The sequence below is a fragment of the Colobus angolensis genome, unplaced genomic scaffold (assembly GCF_000951035.1).
Source record: "Colobus angolensis palliatus isolate OR3802 unplaced genomic scaffold, Cang.pa_1.0 Scaffold233, whole genome shotgun sequence".
Taxonomy (NCBI): Eukaryota; Metazoa; Chordata; class Mammalia; order Primates; family Cercopithecidae; genus Colobus; species Colobus angolensis.
Genome location: NW_012115522.1, coordinates 601,934 through 616,052, shown reverse-complemented (window position 1 = coordinate 616,052; position 14,119 = coordinate 601,934). Strand labels below are relative to the sequence as shown.

Genomic DNA, 14,119 nt, shown 5'->3' with positions numbered 1-14,119 from the left:
CCAGGCATGGTGGTGCATGCCTGTAGTCCCAGCTACTCGTGAGGCTGAGGCAGGAGAATCACTTGAACCTAGGAGGTGGAGGTTGCAGTGAGCTGAAATCACATCACTGTTGCCTGGGCAACAGTGAGAATCCATCTCAAAAAAAATAAAGTAAACAAACAAACAAAAAAAAACAAAAACATATATAAATGAACATACATAAATGTCTACCACATGTGATCAGAAGGAATAAGTAAATATGAGAATAAAACATTACAAAATCAGTTTACTGTACAGTATTAGCCCAGCGGTATATTTTTAAAAAAATAAACTTGCACCAATCAACACGAAATTTACTACCATAACTGGTTTAAACTACATAAAACCACCTTATAATGAATGTATATAATTCATACAGTCATAATTGCATGGTTCCAAGTAGAACAGATTCCAAAAAGTATGACTAATAGGAAAGGAAACAGTTGAGGGAAAACGTACCAGAAAAAAAAAGTCTTCCTAACACAGAAAGAAAAACATCACCTACACCAGGGAACAGATTTCAAAAAAGCTTTTTGGAATTAAACTCAGGTATGCATCACTGATGAGATTAAGAGATTTGCTTACATAATACCAAAAAGATGACAAGTTAAAATGGAATGCCATTAATAAAGGTGGTAAGCTTGAGATTACAACATATGTTGAAAGTTCATTCAAATGAGTGGCATTCTTTGCAAGTATAAGCAAGAGGCAGCTTTAGAAATAAGAGCTGCTGTTTTTTCCTCTTTGTCAAGGGTAAAAAAATGAAATCATTCAATGTGACCTGCACCACAGATATTAATACCAAAAAAATCACCAACATGATACAGAAAATCCATGAATCCACAGAACTTAAGAAGACTCCATTCAACAGTTTGGTTTGCTGGCTGGGTCTTCCTGCTGAGAAAAAACTATCCTGCGGTATAGATGACCAAACTAAATTACTAGGCCGTGGCTGGTCTCGGTGGCTCAGGCCTGTAATCCCAGCGTTTTGGGAGGCCACAGTGGGTGGATCACCTGAAGTCAGGAGCTCAAGATCAGCCTGGCCAATACGGTGAAACCCCACCTCTACTAAAAATACCTAAATCAGCCGAGTGCTGTGGCACGCGCCTGTCATCCCAGCTACTTGCGAGGCTGAGGAAAGGGAATCACTTGAACCCAGGAGGCAGAGGTTGCCCTGAGCCGAGATCGCACCACTGTACTCCAGCCTGGGTGACAAGAGTGAAACTCCGTCTCAAAAAAATAATAATAATAATAAAAAAAGTAATTAAAAATAAACAAAAAATTTTAAACACAAATCAAACAAAAACAATCCTATTGCTTAAGACATTTTTAGTGGGGTCTAGGGTTTTTTTTTGCAGAAAGAATTTTAACGGATACATTTGGAAACATTCTTATTCAGATTATGATTTACCAAATAGAAAAAGGATTGTAAAGGGAAAGAGAAATAAAAATTCTACCTTTTTGGGTACACATCCAACATTCACCTGGAAAAAAAAAAGAGAGACTTTAACAATATTGAATTCAAACCATCAAACAAATCTGTAAGAAATGCACACTAAGCATCAAGCAAGAAGGCTTCCTTGGGTTCTAAGTCACAGTGTACTAAATTCTAGTTACTTTCTTTGTTAAAAAAAAAAGATAAGAACATTATTTTCCTTCTGTGATGAGGGAGAGAAGTTTATTCATCAGCATTTTCTCAAGGAAAGCAGACAGAGAAAGGACAATCAGTCTATCTGAGCAGCTAAGAGGACTTCTGGGTACAGTACTGCAGAATACATGGATAAACACCCAAGATGGGCTAGGCGTGGTAGTTCACACCTGTAATTCCAGCACTTCGGGAGCTGAGGCAGTTGGATTGCTTAAGCCCATGAATTCGAGATCAGCCTGGGCAACAAGCGAGACCACATCCCTACAAAAAAAATTAGCTGGGTGTGGTGGTGCACGCCTGTGGTACCAGCTACTCAGGAGGCTGAGGTGGGAGGACCACTTGAGCCCGGGAGGACAAGGCTGCGGTGAGTCATGATCATGATGGTGCCAGTGCACTCCAGCCTAGGTGACAGTGCAAGACCCTGCCTCAAAAAAGAAACACACACACACACACACACACACACACACACACACACACACACACAAAGGTTGAACACTGAGATACTGGTGAATACTCACCAGAAGCACAAAAATTTAAAGTACATGGCATGGAACTTGGGATGTTGATTAACCATTAGTAAAGAAACTTGAGAAAACCTAAATAAATATTAGATCTTATAAAATGACTTTAATTTATAACTACTTGGCATTTGGCCTAAAGAAGTAACCAAAGATGTAGAAAAGCAAAATGCACAAATGCACAGATTATATCATGTTATGTACAAATACATATTTGGTTACAATCATTTCCATTTCACTGTTAGTTAATATATAGAAAAATACTTACGGAATAAAAGTAGGAAAAGCAAGACCAGAAAACTACTTTTTTTTTTTTTGAGACAGAGTCTTGCTTTGTTGCCCAGGCTGGAGTGCAATGGTGCAATCACAGCTCACTGTAATCTCTACCTCCCAGATTCAGGCGATTCTCCTGCCTCAGCCTCCCGAATAGCTGGGGCTGTAGATGTGCACCACCACGCCCAGCTAATTTTTGTATTTTCAGTAGAGATGGGGTTTTGCCACGTTGGCCATACTGGTCTCGAACTCCTGACCTTAGGTGATCCACCTGCCTCAGCCTCCCAAAGTGCTGGGATTACAGGTGTGAGCCACTGCGCCCAGTCAGAAAACTGCATTATTTTGTTTGTTTGGGTTTTTTTTGAGACTGAGTCTCACTATATCGCGCAGGCTGGAATACAGTGGCAAGATCTCGGCTTACTGCAACCTCTGCCTCCTGGGTTCAAAGGATTCTCATGCCTCAGCCTCCCGAGTAGCTGGAATTACAGGCGCCTGCCATCCTGCCTGGCTAATTTTTGTATTTTTGCTAGAGATGGAGTTTCACCTTGTTGGCCAGGCTGGTCTCGAACTCCTGACCTCAAGTGATCTACCCACCGTGGCCTCCCAAAGTGCTGGGATTACAGGCATGAGTCACCACGCCCAGCCGTCAGCTACATTTTTTAAAAGTAAAGATAACAGATAATTTAAATAATGAAATATTTTTCATCTGTCAGATTGGCAAAAATTTTAAAGGTTGATTATAACTAGTGTTAGCAAACACATCCTGATTGGCCCAGCAATTCTACTTTTAGAGTAACCTAGAAAAGTAGTCACATATTATGCTCCTGTGTCCAAAGATGCATTTATAGGGATATTCCCTGAAGCTTGGTGATAATGGGTAACTACAGACACATTAAATATCCATCAGCAGGGAAGTATCAAATAAATTGTTATACATTGAGTCTGTGGAATATTTTGCAGCCATTTAAAAAGGGCAAGGTAGATTTCTATGCACTATATGGAAAGAGTCCTAACATTTACTGTTATGCATCAAAAGAAAGTTGCAGAACAGTAGTTATGCCATGACCCAATTCGTATTTATATGTAGTATGTGTATGTGTATATACATATATATATATATATGGGTGTAAACACAATTTGGTTATACTCCAAGCAATCAACAGTGTTTCTCTGGAGAGGGAGAAAACTTTCACATTTTGTTCTATATTCTTTTTTTTTTTTTGAGACAGTCTTGCTCTGTCACTCAGGCTGGAGGGCAATGGCGCAATCTCAGCTCACTGCAACCTCTGCTCCCCAGGATCAAACAATCCCCCCTCCTCAGCCCCCGAGTAGCTGGGACCACAGGTGTTCACCACCATGCCTGGTATTTTTAGTAGAGACAGGGTCTCACCACGTTGCCCAGGCTTGTCTTAAACTCCTGAGCTCAAGTGATCCACCCGCCTTGGCATCCCAAAGTGCTGGGATTACAGGCATGAGCCACCGTGCCTGGATATGCTTTTTTAAAAAAAAATAAAAAATATTTTTCTAAAAATACAGAGACAGGGTCTCACTATGTTGCCCAAGCTGGTCTCAACCTCCTGGGCTCAAGCAATCCTCCTAACTCGTCCTCCCAAAGGGTTGAGATTACAGGTGTGAGCCACCATACATGGCCTATATATGCTTTTTATTTTATTTTATAAATAAAAATTAAAACTACTTTACAAAAATAGAGACAAGGTCTCAGTATATTGCCCAGGCTGGTCTTGAACTCCCGAGATCAAGTGATTCTCCCGCGTCGGCCTCCCAAAGTGCTGGGATTATAGGCATGAGCCACCGCGCTTGGCCTGTATATGCTTTCGGAAAACTGTTTAATGATCACTCACCAAAATTCACAACAGAATCTTAGATGTTTACAAGCAGCAATTATTCCACTATTCCTGCCAGCACCGCATCCTTCATGGCAGAGTGTCACAAGTAAAAGTTTCTGGCTGTTTCATAGAGTATCACAAGTAAAAGTTTCTGGTTGTTTCATCTACTTAAAACCAGATATAAGAAACAACCTAAGTCTTAGCAACTTTAGGCTTCAATATAAAATCACGAAAGCTCTCGGCACTTTAGGAGGCTGAGGCAGGAGGACTGCTTGAAGCCAGGAGTTCATGACCAGCCTGGGCAACAAAGCAAGACCCCATCTCCATAAAAAATAAAAATAAGTTAGTTGAGCACAGTAGTGTGCCTGTAGTCCCAGCTACTCAGGACACTGAGGTGGGAGGGTCAAGAGTTCAAGGCTGCGGTCATGCCACTGCACTCCAGCCTGGGTGACAGAGCAAGACCCTATCTCCAAAAAAAAAAAAAAACTCTCTTGGAAAAGTTTTCTCTCTGAAAGCAGTTCCCCTGTCCAGAAGATGCTTACAGCCCACACATCTTCTTCCAACTGGCCAAGACAGTTAAAAACTTCAAAATGCCCCAATAGGTCCAAAAATTTAGTCAAGGCAAGTATCAGACAGGCTACACACTTTCTAGGTGTGACAAATCTCAGAGTTTTGAGAAAGACACTAAAATCATCATGGAATCCTTGGAGGACTGAGATACTAAAGCACCAGTGCAGACGGTCTTAGAGGAAGTCTGGAACCAATACTTCTTCTGTCAGTAATAGGCCTTTCTAGACTTCAATCTAGAAGAAGATGATTTTTTTTGTGCTTTGAGTTAGGAATCTGTCCTTTTGATTTTAACTTTCTAACAGCTTCTCTCATATGTTTGGGTTGTAGTGGTGGCATTTCTCCCCACTTCTGACACACATCCAGTGCTTCTTCTACCACCTCCCAGACAAAAACCTTGGAAAGACCAGACACAGCAATAACAACATTCTGAGACATAGAGGTGCTACTGATGGACTGGATCAGCCTTTTGATGGCTGCCTTAGGGAACAATGAGTAGCAATACATTTCATAATGGTTCAGCTGCTCCACAGAAAAAGAAGAAACTGCTGGGCGCAGTGGCTCATGCCTGCAATCCCTGCACTTTGGGAGGCCGAGGCGGGTAGATCACGAGGTCAGGAGTTCAAGGCCAGCCTGGCCAATATGGTGAAACCCCATCTCTACTAAAAATACAAAACTTGGCCAGGCATGGTGGTATGCGCCTGTAATCCCAGCTACTCAGGAGGCTGAAGCAGGAGAATTGCTTGAACCCGGGAGGCAGAGGTTGCAGTGAGCCGAGATTATGCCACTGTACTCCAGCCTGGGCGACAGAGAAAAAAAAAAAAAAAAACAGAAAGAAAAAGAAAAAGAAGAAACCAGGATTTGCATCTTCTGAATCTCATCTTCATCTACTTTCTTTTCTTTGGTATCTATGTTCAGTTTTTTGGCTGCAGGAGTAAATAATGATGAGTTTTCCCTTTCAACTGTTGTTAAATTTGAGACATCCTGACTCTTGAGCTCGCTTTCCTTTTTTTTCAAGTCCGCATCTGCGTCTCCATCAGTTTCCTCTGGGATTCCACCCATGTCGGTAGCCCCCAGGTCCCCGGGAGCAGCGGCTGTCTCATCTGGCTTCCCTGTCTCTCCACCTTTGTCGGTGGATGACTCGCAGGCATTGTCCATCGCCAATAGGATTGGAGGGGAGAGGAGATCGCGGCGTTGTCAGAGGCAGGAGCTCGAAACCCTGAGCTACACAGACTCTATATGCTTTTTATACTGGGAAATAGTCATTTGTCACTTGTGTAATTGTTTTTAGACATTTATAAACCAGAATAACCAAAAATACACTAAAATGATTTAATTTGGGAAGTGGAATTTTGGTGAGTGACTCTTCAATCCTTCGTCTATAACACAATTATTCTTTTATATTAAAACGAATGCCTTCTAGACATAATTTATATTAGGGGCTTGTAGCTCTCCCGATCACGACCATAGGAAATTAGACTGGCTTTCTGTTTGCCCCAGTAATACCAGCCTAGCTCTCATAATAGAATGCTTTCTGGGTATCCTTCTATGATGGATCCTGAACCACATACATACAAGCCAAGGCACTTCATACAAAAAGCTAAATTCAAAGAAACCTGCCCAAAGCTCATGAAGATCGCTAATGTTTGAAACAGATGGTCTTCCTGAACAGTAATCTTCTATTCCTTTAGTTGTTTCAAAATTCTAACAGCATACCTGCTACAATTTCATTATAATCCTATTACTTGTTATTATCCTGCACTGGGTTATTATAAAGGAATGAGTGATGGCCAGGTGCAGTGGCTCATGCCTGTAATCCCAGCATTTTGGGAGGTCGAGGCGGGTGGATCACTTGAGGTCAGGAGTTCGAAACCAGCCTGGGCAACATGGTGAAACTCCATCTCTATTAAAAATACAAAAATTAGCTGGGTGTGGTAGCGTACGTCTGTAGTCCCAGCTACTCGGGAGGCTGAGGCAGGAGAATCGCTTGAACCTGCGAGGTGGAGGTTACAGTGAGCTGAGATCCGCCACTGCATCCAGCCAGGGCAACAGAGTGAGACTCCGTCTCAAAAAATGAAATAGAATAGAATAGAATAGAATAGATAGAATAGAATAGAATAAATAGAATAGAATAGAATAAAATAAAATAAAATAATGAGTTATGTTTCCATACAGTCTCAAGTTATCAGTTACATGGGATTTTTTTTTTTTTCCTGGAAAGAGATAGGTCATACACTGTCAAGTTTTGGACTTGGATTTTTTTTAATGCAGTGCTACAATAAGAATACTAAAGGCAATAGAAACAGGAACTCATGGGATTGAGAAAAGGGTACAGAATTCAAGCCTCATAAAAGAATCAACACCTACAACAAGCACAAGCACACTATTCAGAAAGTACTTCATACTAAAAATTAGAATAATTTATGGGCTGGGCGTGGTGGCTCACGCCTATAATCCCCATGCTTTGGGAGGCCAAAAAGAAAGATGATTGCTTGAGCCCAGGAGTTAGGGACCAGCCTGGGCAACATAGTGAGACCCTGAGACCCCATCTCTGCAAAAATTAAAAAATAAAAAATTAGCTGGTCTTGGTGGTGCATGCCTGTAGTTCCAGCTATTCAGGAGGCTGAGGCAGGAGGATGTCTTGAGCCCAGAAGTTGAAGGCTACAGTAAGCTCTAATCACACCACTGCACTCCAGCCTAGATAACAGAGCCAGACCCTACCTCTAAAAATAAATAATAATAATAATAATGATAATAATAATAATAATAAATGTATGGCTCTCTATCTAGAGTGCCCTTTCATCTGGCCAAGCTGAGGATATGCTATTTCTCAACTCCCAATTACCTGACATTACTGGGATAAATAGAATAAGCCATTTTGAAGAAAGGAGGACGGCAGGGATTTCTTAATGGTAAGAGCAGAGAAAGGAGGTCGAAACTCTGTGGGAAGAACAACACTGGCCCCATAATAGGAATGATTTTCTCTTCCAACCTGCCTTTTCCACTTATTTGGCAGGCAATGTGCTTCCCAGTGCCCTCCACCCACACCTTTATATCCTGCAGTTCACCATTTAAATTTACTAAGTGGCTTCGACTAGGACAGACTCCAAAAGCAATTTTCCCAAAGGTAGAGATTATTTGTCAGCTAAATAAATACTGCTGGTCCTCCAGCCACCGTTTCTTGTTTCCCAAGAATCATTAAAAGCAATCCAAGGATGTCATAAAGCACTCAATGTTCTAAACTACTCTCACATACCATGAGTTTGTTCCTCATGTATATTTGAAGCTACTTTCAAGTTATTCAAGACTTCTTTTTTTAAGTTTTTTAAAAATATGTTTTTAAAGTTTTTAAAAAATATGTTTAATTTTAAAGCATATTCTTTTTTTGGAATATGTTTCTTCAAAGTGCCAAGGTGGGCTTTCACTGGTGCCTGGTGTCTGTAACTCTGGTTTGTTTTTTAGAAGTTTCTGCCTTTTTTGCTTCTACATAGTCTTAGCTTGCAGTCATTCATTCAGAGGTACTGAGTAAGCACCCACTTGTGCCAGGCATTATGCAAGGTAAGGCACTAAACAGATACAGTCTCTGCTCTTGGGGACTGTATAAGTATCTTGGCCTGCAGTGCCAGCCAGAGAGAGGCTCTGAGCCTATCCAAGATACTGACTCAAGGGGCAGCAGCAGAATCACCACATTCCCTAAAATTGAAGAGCACTGGGCCAGAAACCAGAGGAAGAGGATGGTGGAAAATTGTGGCCTTGTTGGGTCACAGGAGCTGTGCCCCAGCACAACACTTTGGGGCCTGGGGCACTGGTTGAAAGGAAGCCTATGACCCTGAAATGCCACTGTCCTATTTTGGCAGCTCCTGTGAATAGGCCTCCAGGGATTTCCACTGCTTTTAGAGAACTATTTACATGCCAGCAACATGACATGACTTCAGCACCTCTGACTTGGAAGGAATGAAAAGCAGATTTAGGCTGGGAGTGGTGGCTCATGCCTATAATTCCGGCACTCTGGGAGGCCAAGGCAGGTGGATCGCTTGAGGCCAGGAGTTCAAGATGAGCCTGGGCAACATGGTGAAACACCATCTCTAGAAAAAATACAAAAATTAGCCAGATGTGATGTGTGAGCCTGCAGTCCCAGCTACTGGGGAGGCTGAGGCAAGAGGATCACTTGAGCTTGTGGGTCAGGGCTACCGTGAGCTGAGATAGCACCACTACACTCCAGCTTGGGCAACACAGTGAGACTCTATCTCAAAAAATACACACACACACTTAGTTCCACTGAGAGCTGGGGAGGCCAGGGGTGAAAAGCTGGCATGGTCTGGCTTACCCATCTCCTCTGCTGCTCCCTTCTCTTTCCCCCCCGTTTTTTTTTTTTTTTTTTTTTTTCAATTTCTTACAAATTAGAGAGGGAGGCTGGGCATAGTGGCTTACACCTGTAATCCCAGCACTTTGGCAGGCCGAAGTGGGCAGATCACCTGAGGTCGGGAGTTCAAGACCAGCCTGACCAACATGGAGAAACCCTGTTTCTACTAAAAATACAAAATTAGCTGGGCGTGGTAGCACATGCCTGTAATCCCAACTACTTGGGAGGCTGAGGTAGGAGAATCACTTGAACCTGGGAGGTGGAGGTTGCCGTGAGTGGAGATCACGCCATTGCACTCCAGCCTGGGCAACAAGAGCGAAACTCCATCTCAAAAAAAAAAAGGGAAAAAAACAAACAAACAAATTAGGGACAGGGTCTTACTATGCTGCCCAGGCTGGTCTCAAAATCCTGGGCTCAAGCAATCCTCTTACCTTAGCCTCCCAAAGGTTGGAATTACAAGCATGTGCCACTGCATTTGGCCTTCTTTCCACTTTCTCTAGCTCAGGGGTCCCTGTCCCCCAGGTGCCTATTAGGAACCAGGTTGCACAGCAGGAGATGAGTGGCGGGCAAGTGAGCGAAGCTTCATCTGTATTTATAGCTGCTCCACATCGCTGGCATTACTGCCTGAGCACCACCCACCTCCTTTCAGATCAGTGGCGGCATTAGATTCTCATAGGAGCATGAACCCTATTGTGAACCGCGCATGCAAGGGATGTAGGTTGCACACTGCTTATGAGAATCTAATGTCTGATGATCTGTCACTGTCTCCCATCATCCCCAGATGGGACCAACTAGTTGCAGGAAAACAAGCTCAGGGCTCCCTCTGAGTGTACATTATGGTGAGTTGTATAATCATTTCATCATATATTACAACGTAATAATAATAGAAATAAAGTGCACAATAAATGTGATGCAGGCTGGGCGTGGTGCCTCAAGCCTGTAATCCCAGCACTTTGGGAGGTGGAGGCGGGTAGATTACCTGAGGTCAGGAGTTCAAGACCAGCCTGGCCAACATGGTGAACTCCCATCTATACTAAAAATACAAAAATTAACCAGGTGTGGTGGTGAGTGCCTGTAATCCCAGCTACTTGGAAGGCTGAGGCAGGAGAATCGCTTGAACCCAGGAGGCAGAGGCTGCAGTGAGCCAAGATCATGCCATTGCACTCCAGTCTGGGCAACAAGAGTGAAACTCCGTCTCAAAAAAATATAAATAAATAAATAAATGTGATTCACTTCATTCCTCAATCATCCTGAAACCATCCACCCAACCCCTGGTCCGTGGAAAAATTGTCTTCCACAAAACTGGTTCCTGGTGCCAAAAAGGTTAGGGACAGCTGCTCTAGCTGACCTGTGCATCAGGTTGTCAGAGGGAGCACAGGCCTCAAGTCAGACACATAGGAATTTGACTCTCAGCTCTCCCATTTAGTGGCTAGAGGTGGGTGAGTTTCCAAATTTCTCCTAGCTCAGTTAAGGAAATAATGCTTCCATTTGGAGATTTTGAGCAGGTCAGGGGTAAGGTATATAAAGCATCTATTTCTAGTCTATGATAGATGTGATGGTGACTCTGACACCTCTGAATTATTTCTGCGTCTGCTGGCTTCTCACATGCACAAAAAGCACACGGAAAGGAAGAGATAAATTCCCCAGGCGCCTTCCTACCTAAAACACATCAGCTGATCACAAAGGAAGTTTGCCTCCCAGACTGGAGCATTATCCAGATAAGTTCTCAGGGCTCTGGTTGCCCAGAGTTGCACATTGCTAAGACCCTAAGCATACAACACTGGCAGATGCCCTAGTTCTCCAGGTGGGCATTAATGAGGGAGAAGAAACAAGTTTCTTTTATTTTCTTTTTTTCCTTGAGACAGAGTCTCGCTCTGTCGCCCAGACTGGAGTGTGCAGTGGCACAATCTCAGCTCACTGCAACTTCTGCCTCCCGGGTTCCAGTGATTCTCAGCCTCCTGAGTAGCTGAGATTACAGGCACACACCACTATGCCCTGCTAAGGTTTTTTTTTTTTTCCGCTTTGTTTTGAGATGGAGTCTTACTCTTGTTGCCCAGACTGGAGTGCAGTGGCACTATCTCGACTCATCGCAACCTCTGCCTCCTGAGTTCAACCAATTCTCAAGCCTGAGCCTCCCAAGTACCTGGGATTACAGGTGCCTGCCACCACACCCAGCTATTTTTTTTTTTTTTTTTGAGACGGGGTCTCACTCTGTCATCAGGCTGAAGGGCAGTGGTGCGATCTCGGCTCACTGCAACCTCCGCCTCCTGGGTTCAAGCGATTCTCCTGCTTCAGCTTCCCGAGTAGCTGGGACTACAGGCGTGTGCCACCATGCCCAGATAAATTTTTTATTTTTAGTAGAGACAGAGTTTCACCGTGTTAGCCAGGATGGTCTCGATCTCCTGACCTCATGATCTGCCCACCTCGGCCTCCCAAAGTGCTGCGATTACAGGCATGGCCACCACACCTGGCCAGTTTTTGAATTTTTAGGAGAGATGGGGTTTCGCCATGTTGACCAGGCTGGTCTCAAACTCCTGGCCTCAAGTGATCCACCCACCTTGGCCTACCAAAGTGCTGGGATAACAGGTGTGAGCCACTGCACCCAGCTAAGAAACAAATTTCACAGGCTGTTCAGTAAACACATCATCAAGGAGACTCCTGTAACTCAGCCTCCCTTTCCAAACTGATGATCCATTCCTGAGAGCTTCCTCTTCCAACCAATCTAGTGTTCAGAATCCCAATCAGTGGGCCTGCTGGCATTAGCTTACAGTGAGGACAGGGCCCCCCCTCCAAGGAGGGACTGAGCAGGTATAGAGTCTGGTGATAACAGGTGGCAAAATTCAGAAGCTTCACCATTTTTCCTAGGGCCTGCCTCGTTACCTTCAATCCTGCCTAGCCAGGTAGAAACTTCACACTGCCCATGTTGGCAGTAAAACAAGAACTTGGTTAATTTGCAGTTGCACCTGCCAAGATAAATCATCTGTGTTCAATAGTGAACTTCCGGCTGGGTGTGGTGGCTCATGCTGTAATCCCAAAACTTTGGGAGGTGAGGCGGGAGGACTGCTTGAGCCCAGGAGTTAGAGACCAGGCTGAGAAACATAGTAAGGCCTCGTCTCCACAAATAAAAAATTTAAAAATTAGCCGGGTGTGGTGTTGCACGCCTGTAGTCCCAGCTACACGGCAGGCTGAGGTGGGAGGATCGTTTGAGCACAGGAGTTTGCGGCTGCTGTGAGCTATATTGCACCACCGCACTCCAGCCTGGGTGACAGAGCAAGACCCTGTCTCAAAAAAAAAAATTGTTAACTTTCTTCTTCTGGTTCCCCTAAACCCCCCACCACAGAATTGCCTAGTTTCCTCCCTCTGTCATCCTTCTTTTCTGCCTAAAATCTAATTCAAGACCAGAATGAGAGAACTACTTAGAAAACAGACGAGTCATAATTTCCAAAGCAAAACACTATTGATTCATCAACTCAATTCTTTCAGCAACTATACATTGAGTACTCGCTATGTGCAAAACACTGTTCTAGGGGCTTCAACTAGACTGATGACTTAAACAGATAAAGATCCCTGTCTCTATTGCATTTCATCCGCTTTACACCAACCATGACTAAATATAATGCTGTCTGGATACAGCCCTGCCCCTGGCACATATTCGCTATTCAACATCCATGTCTCCACCTTCAAAGTCTTTTTTTCATTTCAGATGAAGGTTAGTTCAGGGGGGCATCAAGCTTGAGAAAGAAAGAAAAAAGAAAAGCACTCTGTGTAAAGCAGAATCTAAGGCAAGAAAATCAATGGATACATTTGCAAGAGATATTAACAAAGGCTGTTTTTGTTCAATTCTTAACTAAGTAAAACATTAGATTAACCTGAACCTTCCAGTCTCAGGAAATCACCAGATTTTTAAAAAGTGTGACTGGGTGCAGTGGCTCACACCTGTAATCCTAGCACTTTGGCGAGTCAAGACTGGAGGATCCTTTGAGCCCAGGAGTTTGAGAGGAGCCTGGACAACACAGTGAGACCTAGTCACCATAAAAAATAGCCCGTAGTCTCAGCCAGTTGGGAAGCTGAGGCAGGAGGATCACCTGAGCCCAGGATATTGAGGCTGCAGTGAGCCATGATCATGCCACTGCACTCCAGCCTGGGCGACAGAGTGAGACCTTGTCTCAAAAACCAAAAAAAAACAGTCTCAGCCAGTTGGGAAGCTGAGGCAGGAGGATCACCTGAGCCCAGGATATTGAGGCTGCAGTGAGCCATGATCGTGCCACTGCACTCCAGCCTGGGCGACAGAGTGAGACCTTGTCTCAAAAACCAAAAAAAAACAATTTTTTAAATAAAAAGAATTGTTACTCTGGGGCATTCAGGGAGAACAATAAATAGTTTTGTGAGACAACTCTTCTGGGATGTCAGTCCCCACTATTACCTGATGCCCACCATCTCCTGTTCCCCCCAAAAGAAAAGGACCTGGGACCTCTACATCCTATTAGGCTAGTGCAAAAGTAACTGCAGTAATATTTAATGTTGCAACACCTAGTGAATAGAAGGTAATGATTTGTCACTGATTGGAATCCACTTACAAATGCCAAAGTGGGCTGGGCATGGTGGCTCAGGCCTGTAACCCCAGCACTTTAGGAGGCCAAGGCAGGCAGATCACTTGAAGTCAGGAGTTTGAGACCAGCTTGGCCAACATGGGAAAACCCTGTCTCTACTAAAAATACAAAAATTAGTCAGGTGTGGTGGCACCCACCTGTAATCCCAGCTACTCAGGAGGCTGAGGCAGGAGAACCACTTGAACTCCGGAGGTAGAGGTTGCAGTGAGCCGAGATCGTGCCACTGCACTCTAGCCAGGGTGACAGAGTGAGACTTTGTGTCAAAAAAAAAAAAA

General features: G+C 43.8%; 1 protein-coding gene and 1 pseudogene across 1 annotated transcript in view; both read right to left on the bottom strand.

The window, feature by feature from the left end:
- The window catches only part of GSR (glutathione reductase), a 67,230-nt gene that overhangs the window by 45,666 nt on the left and 7,445 nt on the right, over positions 1-14,119 (bottom strand). Inside the window, exon 2 of the mRNA XM_011944537.1 lies at positions 1,476-1,502. The gene's annotated coding sequence lies outside the window, so the exon portion shown is untranslated. The remainder of the gene's footprint in view (positions 1-1,475; positions 1,503-14,119) is intronic.
- On the bottom strand, positions 5,183-6,029 carry LOC105513623 (annotated as a pseudogene).